Source organism: Microtus pennsylvanicus, chromosome 9 (assembly GCF_037038515.1).
Source record: "Microtus pennsylvanicus isolate mMicPen1 chromosome 9, mMicPen1.hap1, whole genome shotgun sequence".
NCBI lineage: Eukaryota > Metazoa > Chordata > Mammalia > Rodentia > Cricetidae > Microtus > Microtus pennsylvanicus.
Genome location: NC_134587.1, coordinates 94842923 through 94851260, shown reverse-complemented (window position 1 = coordinate 94851260; position 8338 = coordinate 94842923). Strand labels below are relative to the sequence as shown.

The window sequence follows — 8338 nt, the reverse complement described above, 5'->3', positions numbered from 1 at the left end:
AAGAAAAAAAATTTTGCAAGCATCTCCACACAAATTATTGAGTTTATATTTATAGTAGGTGCTCCAGTGTTGGCTTAAATAAAATATGTAAATGATTTTAATTGTTTTAGAAGTTTGCAAACAAAAAAGAAAAATAGGTAAGTCTGTAGTTTGTATGGGATTTTTACTAATTTAAGCCTGACATGGATGGAGGCTTACACCTATAATTCTAGAATGTGGGAGATGGATGCCAGCAGAATCCTGAGGGAGTGAGGACCAGCATGGGCTGCATGAATGTTCAAAGCCAGCCTGTGCTATAACGTGAGATATGAGCCTCTACCCTGTTTTAAAGGGTGAGAGAAGTGACTAGAAACAGACAGTAGTAAAGCAAAGTGCCACATGATTCCACACCCAGGACAATCTTTGCTAAGAATTCTGGGACTAGGAATATAGCTTAGAGCACATAGAACATAAACAAATCTGTACATTTAATATTTCTCAATTTTCTTTGTTCATATATAGTTTTCTACAGTAGTGGCTTCCCACAAGCACATTAGTAAAGTTCCCTCAGAGAAATGCCAACACTGCTTTTCTTCAAAATTCTTTCTGTCTCTCTCCCAGATTGGACAGGGCATTTGCTTCTCGTTTTCCTCCGCCCCACCCATGCTTGATTTGCCAGGTGCCTTCTTGATAAGTCATGGCGACATGGCCGGTTTGTCTGGACTTGTTGATCTGACTCAGGCTTTCCATTCAGCCTTGCCAAGGCTGATTTCAGGTCTTATCACTGGGCACAGGGATTGCTGAAGGACACACAGAAACTGTCCCTCTCTGACTTAGAACCTTGAGTAGACAGATCCCTTCTCTGCCCTTCTTGCAGTCATTTACAGATCAATGCTTGAGCATTTCTTAGACACCTGAAACTTGCTAAATGACAAGATGGTGGAATTGATATTAAACCAACCCTGCCTTTCAGGAGGGACAGGAAAGGGCAGAGGGGCAGCAACCACAGTGGAAATGAAGAGAAGGAAAATAGCCTGGAGAAATTACAAACACAGCATCATCCCACCCCCCTTGAAATTCTAAAGACATGCAGTTTATGGAAGAAAGACATTTATTTTTCATGTTCCTTCCTCATAGGATTGAAAGGATAAGAATATAATTTGAACTATGGATAATATGAATTGGCTTCTGCCAAATATTCTTCCCAAGGTGCTCTGAAGCTGTCACCAACAGACAGCAGAGGAAGCAGGCCGTCTCTAGTATCTTGCACGTGAGAGGGCTAACAGACACCTAAGGCCACAGCAGAGCTAACTTTCCGTAGTTACTTCCATTGATAAGGATTCAACAAAGGCTGTAACACGAGAAAGTGTGACTGTGGGGACGAGGGTGGACTATGAAACTCATTCCTCTGGACACAAACTCAGGTTGAGTAGTTGCACATCTTCCTATTTCCAAAGCTGATCTGACCAAAACAAAACCAGCAATGTTGATGGTGGTGGTGGTGGTGGTGAGAGCTATAGATGTTTGCTTTGGCCTATAGCAAAGGAAACTATTTCAAATGCGGAATGCAGTGCCTGGAATGGGATTACACCACAAAAATCCCATTACAATGTGAAACTATTGTAACTTGACCATGTATTCTGTGCATCTAGCCAGCAGGGTCCCACAGCTTGGCAGCTTCACTGTGTAACTGACAGGAAGAGACTCTGATAGGGTACTGTTAGCCCAAGACAGGATCAACATTGAAAATCAGAGCTGTTTATACAAAACATGTATGTCTTATGCACCATTCCAAAGTAGAAAAAGTCAGAACTGGAATCACCATGACTTAGACACCATCAACATTTCTTAACTACTGAGCCGAAATATCACGGGCCTCAAATTCAATAAGGAAATTATCCTTTGTAAAACATTTACAAAGGCCTATCCCTTTCACGTGTGTGGGAAGGCGTTGTGACAAAATTTTCTGTGGTGTGCATCACCCTACTTGGTCTGGCTAGGGACATTCTCAACTGCTGGGCGCGGCTGTGCTGCGGGGAAGCGCTCCAGCAGGCGAGGAGCGCTGGCAGGTGTCTGAGGAACAGAGGCGGAGCACAGCTGTTTGGCTCTGAAGGCAGCAGATAGGAAGAACACTTCTGCCTGCCTGCCACGGGCATCAGCTGGAGGATCTGCTATTCTTGCAGATTCGTCTACAGTGAGTACGTAATTCGGGGACTGAAAAGAACTAAAATCGGCGCTGTGGTTTCTCAAAGTGTTTTCCAGGACTCCAGTTCTTTTCATGCAGCCAGTCACCTTCTGGGACTAAAATGGAATTTCCTGTAAGCAGAAAAGTCTGAAGAGGATTCTTCAAAGATCCTTGAGGGGAATTCATCCGCCAGCAGGGAAGGGGAGTTCAAGACGCCTCGGAAACTACATGTATTGAAAAGTACCTTAGGCTGCCGAGGGGAGGGGAGGTTATCTTAAAACAATGCATGAGAATGAAGGAACAAATTAGAACTCCTACCTAGGAGCCAAAAGAGTAAGAGAACTGTTGAAGATTCCAGCTTCTAAAGCAAAGATTCAGAGCAGGCATTAGAGGTGTGCACGACACATTACATGTCAGTGCCCTGGTTTATGTATTTATTCCTAGTACGTGCATGCATGAGTGTGTGGTGTGCATATGTGTATCAGATAAGTGCCTCTGAATGCAGACACCCATATGCCACAGCACATGCGTGGAGGTCACAGGGCAACCTCAGGTGTGGGTCCCACCTTTACCTCACTTGTGACAGGGCGCTGTTTAAGTCCAGCTAGCCTGTGAACAGCAGATAGCCTTGTCTTTGCCACTCCCCTCCATCTTGACATAGGGATGCTGGGATTTCAGACAGGGGCTCTAGGTATCTGAATTCAGATCCTTGATGTTTCATGGTAACCCCTTTTCCCTCAGAGCCATGGCTGCAACCCAGGACCTTACCATATTCATGCAGGAAAGATATCTAAAATATTTAACAGCTGCTTGTGTAGCAGAGGGTAAGTAGCTGCCCTGGCATGTGCTGATACAAAAGAAAGAGAGTTCTTCTCAACAAGAATGTGATAGTTTATTCTGGAACAAAATTTGAGTGACCATGACCCAGGAAACACAGAGCTACATTACCTCAGGTTCCATGTTCCAACTTGGAAGCAGTTTCATGGACTGTTTTTGTTGTTGTTGTTGTTTTGTCTTTGTTTTTTTTTGTTGTTTTGTTTTTATTTTTGTGGTAATGGAACAAAGAAATTTGTAAATCAAGGCAATTTTCAAGCACATGGAAACACCACAGAGCCGGTTATTGCAAGATGGAGGAATCTCCCCTCTAGACCTCAGATGCCACACGACAACATGCTTGTCTCGTGAGTTGGTAGAAGCTAGAGGGCTGTTAAAATTCATAGACTCGAAGGGTTTTAGGTATTAGCCACAGGATATTAGCTCCAGCACAGAAGTAGTCAAGGAGTCATTATCCAGGAGGCTAAAACCAGGGAATTAACCTCTAGACCCGCAACATCCCCACCCTCCCCACCAACGCAGTTCTAATAAATCAATGACCCTTTGCAGGTGTCCACTCTTCCCAGGAATTCCTGTTTGCATTTGACTGCAGCATCTGAGTTTTCTGGGACCTGGGACTGTTAATGTTAAGTTGGAACAGCCCTAGCCAGCAAGGACGCTGATCACCCTGCCTACAGATGCCAACTTCCCACACCCACGTGGCCTTAATGGCACACACCTGAATTCTCAAGGCTGCCATCCCAGAATACAAGCCTGGGAGTGGACCAAATGCTCATGTTTTCTCCTACCTATAACCATTCCCACATTGTTTGTCCCACCTGGAAAATTAATTTCTGACCTGGCCAACAGCTGTCATTTCTTTCAAGAAAATTTTGGGATATTTCACAAAGTCAATAGGTATTTTTTCTCCCTAAAACCCATTTCCAGGAATCCTAATTTCTCCTGTATTCAGAACTGGGGTGGAGAGTGAGGTAAAATGCCGGTTTCAAAGAAGCAAAAGTTCTAATCCCAATTTCCTCGTGAATAAAGATGGACGGATGGGCATGCCTCAAATCTAAATCAAGGGAATTTAATAACAGTAACATTCTCCAGGGAACTGCTAAAGTCACTAAGGCCTTTTGTTTGCACTTCCAGGCTTCCAGGCAAAGTATAAAAGAGCCTGCCTTCAGTAACTCCAGGCATAATAAAGACTGGCGGTCCCTGCAGGTGTGGGCCAAGGCCTGCTAATAAGAAGGTTTTTCTTTAACCCGAAGAAAAAAGAAAAAAATAAACCAAAACAAAGATTGGCCCAAGGCTTTAGGTCAGCTCATGTTGTCTCTGAGAAAATAATTACTGTACATCCTTAGAGTCTTGTAATTAGCTAAAATGGTACAATCGAACCCATATCCCTGGGATGACTGAACCAGACTGAGAGAATACGAGCATTCACTTCCCTTCCTGTGGAAAAGGGGACAGTTTGTCCAGCCACTAGATCCTTCATGGGTGTAAACTGAAAGGTAACCATTCCAAGAAGGAGGGGAGTCTCAAAGGGACCGCACTGATCAGAACAAAAGGCACACTCAAAAAAGGAAAAGTCAGAGTTGAATTAAGAGTTTATTTACAAATATCTAGACAAAGTGGAAAAAAGCCACAAAAGGCTTTTGTAGTTCCTGGGACTTGTAGAGCAAGCAATATGAGTCTTCAGACCAAGTGGGTAAAGGGAAGGAGTGGTCACTAGAACATAGAGACAGGGAAGGCTCAATGGGTGACGCCACCAGGCAGGAGCTGGACATGTGGAGGTAACAGTCAGAGGTCAGAGAGACAAAGAAAGAAGCTGATTCTCAACCTTACTCCCTCCGATCTGTGGAAACCCTGTCTTTGGGACAACGGGTGATACAAGACTTGATATTCTTGAAGTCATCATCCTGGTACCCAGAGCAAAAAGGAGCCAAGTAGAAAAATTCTGGAAAACCAACGGAAGTTGCCCAACTCATGGATACCCCAAATGGTCCTTGGTAGCAGCCCAGTCTGGACATCACCATGGCCCAGGGTGGGCTACCAGGCCTCCCATATCAGCCTACTCCTTTTTTTTGTTTGTTTGTTTGGGTTTTTTTGTTTTGTTTTGTTTTGTTTTTGTCTTTCCAGACAGGGTTTCTCTGTAGCTTTGGTGCCTGTCCTGGAACTAGCTCTTGTAGACCAGGCTGGTCTCGAACTCCCAGAGATCCGCCTGCCTCTGCCTCCCGAACGCTGGGATTAAAGGCATGTGCTACCACCACCCGGCTATCAGCCTACTCCTTACTACTTCTCTTTCTCTCCCCTTCTCCACCATGTATTCGCTTATCATAAAGGGAGCCATCTGCCCTGTACCGCAGGCTTGTGAATGTCTTCCCTACAACTCGGGCCATGAGGACCCAGGCTGGCATGTGGGTGGCTAACACCCGCCTGAGTGGGGAACGTGGGTGTCTTCCCTCCAACCTGGGGCCTTCCGGATTGTCTTGATTATATTCATTGAGGTAGGAGATCTTCAGTTACCATTCCGTGCTGTAGGATCCTGGACTGTGTTGACAGGAAAAAGTGGGCTGAGCAGAAGCATTCATTGCCCTCTTCTTGTAGCCTGGAGATACAGAATTTGCTTTACACTTCTGCTGTCTTGCTTTCCCCACCATGGTGCAAGGCACCTGGAGTTGGGGGCCAAAATAAGCCATTCCTCCCTTAACTCGGTTTTGCCATGGTATGATATCACAACAACAGAACAACAATTAAGAAGGAAAAAAAAACAAACCTTCCACCATTTACCAGTTTCTGTCAAATGTCTTGAATCAAAACAGGCAAGTGAACCAAACGCTAACACATTAAGTCCAGGCACTAGGCCACACATGTCGTCTGTCTTAGTGCTTTGATTGCCCTGCGTTCATTCTTATTCCCCCTGCAGAAATCGTGCTTGGCAGTCTCTCTCCGCTTCTGTGTTCTTATCTGATGCCGCACGGGGTGACTCACGGATCCATAGAATTCTATTAACTTGCCGATACTAATTTTCAGGTTTTAACTTAGCCGTGTCTGGTTGTCAGCACAGGAATTTTTATTAGAAAGAATTATGGGATGGAGAGAAGGAAATCCTGGCTTCTCCACATAGGAAGCCTTTGAATGCATCCCTTTCTGCGTGTGTGCTTAAATCGTGGCCGGTGGCACAAAGAGAAGTTCGGGGCAGTCTGCTTCCTTTGCTCTTTCAGATACGAGTTGCCAGTGAATTATACCGAACAATTTTCATTTCGTCAGCCCATGCATAGACTTAATTTCACCTTTCCTGTTCTTTCTTCCTATAAATATAATAGGATTTTGTGATTCTCGTAACCCTCTCCTGGGGCATGGAAGTTGAAGTCTTCATGAGACAAGCAGAAGCTTGGTCTTAACCTCTTGAGCGACCACCTGGGGCCATGGCGTCATCCAGACCTGAGCTGCTGCCGAGGGCCATGCCTGGGCCTGGGTCTAGGATCTTACTGCATCTGGATTCTGTGGGTTGAAGTCTGAGGCCCGTGTTGCCACCGAAAGTCCCATGGAAGCCCAGGGTGGAGGCTGCAATATGTGACCTTGTTGGTGTCCAGGCGCTGCCAGAGCCAGCCTGATCTGAGTAGCCAGAGCTTCCATCAAGAGCCAGGATGCTGTCGGGGCCTGGGCTGCTGCTGGGGGCCATGTCTGGGTCACAATGGTCCAGCAGCAGCCGGGGTCTGTGTTGATGACCTGTACCACCTCAGAGGGCCGTAGGAACCATGTGATACAACCAGAGGGCCATGCTGAGTCAGCCCTGCCCCTTGCTGGCCCTTAGAAAGATGGCTCCGCCTCTCGCTGGACTCTGCAGCAAGAGAGCTGGCCCCATCCTTCACAGGAGAGATGGTCCCACCCCTCGCCACAGGAGAGCAAGAATTTACCCTGACGGCACAGGCTCTGCCCCCTCGCCTGAGGCTAGTGGCCCCAGTGGCTCAGACTGACCGGCTCAGCTACCACGCAAGCCTACCTACCACGTGGAGTTGGCTCTCCCTAACATCCACCTGAGCAAGGACCCCTGGAGCTTGTGAAGGAACTGGTCCTGTGGAATGATGCCTGCAGGATCTCCATGACTTGGGGAAGCCTTGTGATATCCCAGGGGAATTTCAGTCAGGATCCAGGGATGATGATGTGACCTGAAACCAGAGGCTGTGAACGAGACCAATGACTCATTGCAACGAACATTTGCTAGTAAAGCCAATTGGGCAAAAAGATATACTATGTGGTACACTGCTCCAAATGCATGTTGGATAGGTGGGAGAGGGGGAAAACCAGAGAGGGTTTTGGGGGGGTGTTGTGTTTTGTCTTATTCTTGTGTTTGTATGCTTGCTATGTTTTGTTTTGGTTTGATCTTATTAAAATTTTCTTTTAAAGGATGCTGCAGGGGTAAAGGGAGAATATGGGGAACTGGGAGGTAAGTGAAATTGGGGTGCATGATGTGAAATTTCCAAAGAAATTATATTTTAAAATTAATTTAAATTTTTTTAAACATTGGGAAAAAAATCCCACACCGGGAGATGCAGAGGCCTATCTCCTGAGTGACTGTGGACCTTATCAAGTAAACAATTGCGAGTCAACATCACAGTTGGTTAGGACTTTCATTCTCCAAAAACAATAACTGCTGAGCTTGGTAGGATCCATCTGTATTCTCAGCAGTGGAGGCTGCGCCCAGAGGATCTTGAGTTTGAGGACAACCAGGGCGACATAGTGAGACCATATCTCAACAATCAAAACAGATACACACTTTTACTGGCATGATTTATTCATCTAAAACACACATGGGTGGTTGCTTGTGCAGTGACATTTCATTTGTAGTTTAATAAATAAAGCTTGCCTGAAGATCAGAGAATCAAACAGCCACCCTGGTCAACCTTACAGACACACACCTTTAAGTTCAGTAGCCATATTAGTCTGCCGTAGAAACCGGGCGGTCGTGGTGCAGACTAGAGTGGCATGCCAATCCCATCGCAATCATTCCATGGACTGGGTGCCAGGCATTCAGATATCTGACCTTTGGGGGTCATTCTCACTCAAATCGCCACAGCGAGTTGCAGAATATTCACAGTTTGGGAACATTTCGTCACAGCAGAAATCCTGTGTCTTCTGCATCAGCTCTTTGACTCCATCGTCCTCCTGCCCCTATCCCTTTGACGAACACTAATCTATTTTCTTCTCGGAATTTGCTGAGGCCATTTTCTATCAATGGAATGATATGAGGTCTTCTGTGACTCTCTCCTTTCACGCAGCAAAAATACTTTCAGGGTTTACCCTTCTTGTAGTATGCTATCATTTCATTACTTTTTGACTACTTGAGACAGG

The 8338-nt window shown here is 45.7% G+C and overlaps 1 long non-coding RNA gene across 1 annotated transcript; it reads left to right on the top strand.

Annotated features, from left to right (window-relative positions):
- Positions 1-1992: 1992 nt before the first annotated feature.
- Positions 1993-3590, top strand: LOC142856927 (uncharacterized). The gene is made up of 3 exons (XR_012911749.1): positions 1993-2297; positions 2906-2988; positions 3548-3590. It is a non-coding gene; the product is annotated as an uncharacterized LOC142856927 (long non-coding RNA).
- Positions 3591-8338: the final 4748 nt, after the last annotated feature.